General features: G+C 40.2%; 1 pseudogene; it reads right to left on the bottom strand.

The window, feature by feature from the left end:
• Window positions 1–1,949: 1,949 nt before the first annotated feature.
• Window positions 1,950–2,079, bottom strand: LOC129400632 (small nucleolar RNA SNORA70; annotated as a pseudogene).
• Between the last annotated feature and the right edge of the window lie 253 nt (window positions 2,080–2,332).

Genomic DNA, 2,332 nt, shown 5'->3' with positions numbered 1-2,332 from the left:
TTAGCATAATACTTTCCATACTGATCCACTTATATGCAAACGTCATGACCTCATTCTTTCTAACAGCTGCATAGTATTCCATAGATGTACCAGAGTTTCTTCAACCAGTCATCTGTTCTAGGGCACTTGGGTTTTTTCCAGATTCTGGCTATTGTAAACAGTGCTGCGATGAACATATAAGTGCAGATGTCATTTTGACTATACTTTTTGGCTTTTCTGGGATATATTCCCAGCAGTGGTATTGCTGGGTCAAATGGGAGCTCAACCTCTAGTTTTTTGAGAATCGTCCATATTGTTTTCCAAAAGGGCTGAACTAGCCGACATTCCCACCAGCAGTGTAGAAGGGTCCCTTTCTCCCCACATCCTCTCCAACAGCGGTTGCTTTTGTTCTTTTGGATGTGTGCTAGCCTCTGTGGTGTGAGGTGGTATCTCATGGTTGTTTTGATCTGCATCTCTCTGATGATTAGTGATGCAGAGCATTTTTTCATGTGCCTTTTGGCCATTCGTATCTCTTCCTTGGTAAAGTTTCTGTTCATTTCTTTGCCCCATTTTTTGATGGGACTGGATGTTTTCTTCTTGTAGAGTTCAACCAGTGCTTTATATACCATTGATATCAACCCCTTATCTGATGGGTATTGTGTAAATTTCCTTTCCCATTCTGTAGATAGTCTTTGTATTCTGGTCACTGTATCTTTTGCGGCATCACTAACAACTTTAGCTTGAACATGGACACTAAAAGTAATACTCTTCTAAAACAAAAGAAAAATAGCATTTTTCATCTCCTCCTTGTTACGATGGCCTGCAGTGAGGTAATTGCTGGGGTGCATATCAGGTACTCAGCGGTGGTCATTCTAATCCCTTGAGATATTCACTCACATCTTGGTTGCAGCACTATAAGGGGGGCTCATTGTGGTACCCATACATGTGCTCACTGGGAACACATTTCCTGGCCGCAGTGCATGTAGATCTTTTTTATAATTTTTTTAAAAAAATAAGGTGTTGTAATATATAATAGTACCAATGATGGTTTCATGAATAAATGATTCCAACACCACACCCTCCAGAGTGACTCGTGGTCTTATTGATCCTTCCACCATTATCTCATTGGTCCTTGATGTTTAAGCTTCCCCACCACACTCAGTTTTGTGGACCAATTCTGCAATTCTGTTGCCCTGTTAGCCATTTATTGTTTCCTTACCATGTATCTTTTAAATCCCCCAGATGAGAGAGATCATGTTGTATCTATCCCTTTATTTTGCTCAGCATAATACCCTCTAGAGCTGGCTCCCAGCTCGCCCGTATGGGGATCAAACCCGCGACCTTGGCATTATTAGCACTCTCTAACCAGATGAGCTAACCGGCTGGCTAGAGTATATATTTGTCTTTAAGACAACACTATGCAGTTTTAATTACTGTAGTCTTCTATTTAAGTTTTAAAATCAAGAAGTTTGACTTGTTCTGTTTCAATATTGTTTTATTTAAAATCACATGAGATTCCATATAAATTTTAGGATTTTTTTTCTATCAATGCAAAACAAATTATTGGAATTCTGAAAAGGATTGCATTGATCAATAGGTCAATTTTATTTGTTTTATATATATATATATACACACATATATATGATAGGAAGGATATATTGGGGTATTGCGGGGAGGAAAAATCCAGGAGGGACAGCGTCTGCACTCTGAGGAGATTTGAGGTACCCATCATTTATACAGAGGCCCACAGTTAGGTACGTATTTAACCCCACAGCTATCTCAGATGAGCCTCTTGTCAGCCACCACCATGTTATCCACATTAAACTCAATAAAGCCCTTTTTCCTGGTGATAATGGATCTCTGATTGCCAGGGACTTGAACTGGAACCATTGTAGGGCCTCAACCACATGTTACCCACTTTGTTTGAAGCCTTAATATGGGCATAGTAAGAGGACAAATCCACCACACAGAACTGTCACCAGATCCCATTGGGCAATTCTACCAGTAACAGGCTGCAAACACTTTTAGGAGGCTGCTGTTGGCAGACATTGTACACTAAACCACTATTAACATTTTATCTGTCAATTTATTTGGTTACGGAAGAGACAGGCAAGCTCCCTGTGGTGTATTCAATATGCCAAATACAGTAACAATAACAGTTCTCATTCCCCTGACCCTAAAAAGAGCCTTCAATTGTTGGGAAAAATGAGTAAGGAGAGGCTGTTAAAATCTCAGGGCTGGGATGAATGGAGATGTTACTGGTGCCCACTTGAGTAAATTGATGGACAATGGGATGACAGTGATACAGTGACAGTGAATACCCTCTAGTTCCAACCCTGTGGTGGTAAATTGC

The sequence above is a fragment of the Sorex araneus genome, chromosome X, assembly GCF_027595985.1.
Source record: "Sorex araneus isolate mSorAra2 chromosome X, mSorAra2.pri, whole genome shotgun sequence".
Classification (NCBI taxonomy): Eukaryota; Metazoa; Chordata; class Mammalia; order Eulipotyphla; family Soricidae; genus Sorex; species Sorex araneus.
The sequence above is the reverse complement of the archived record's forward strand: the minus strand, read 5'-3'. Positions and strand labels throughout refer to the sequence as shown.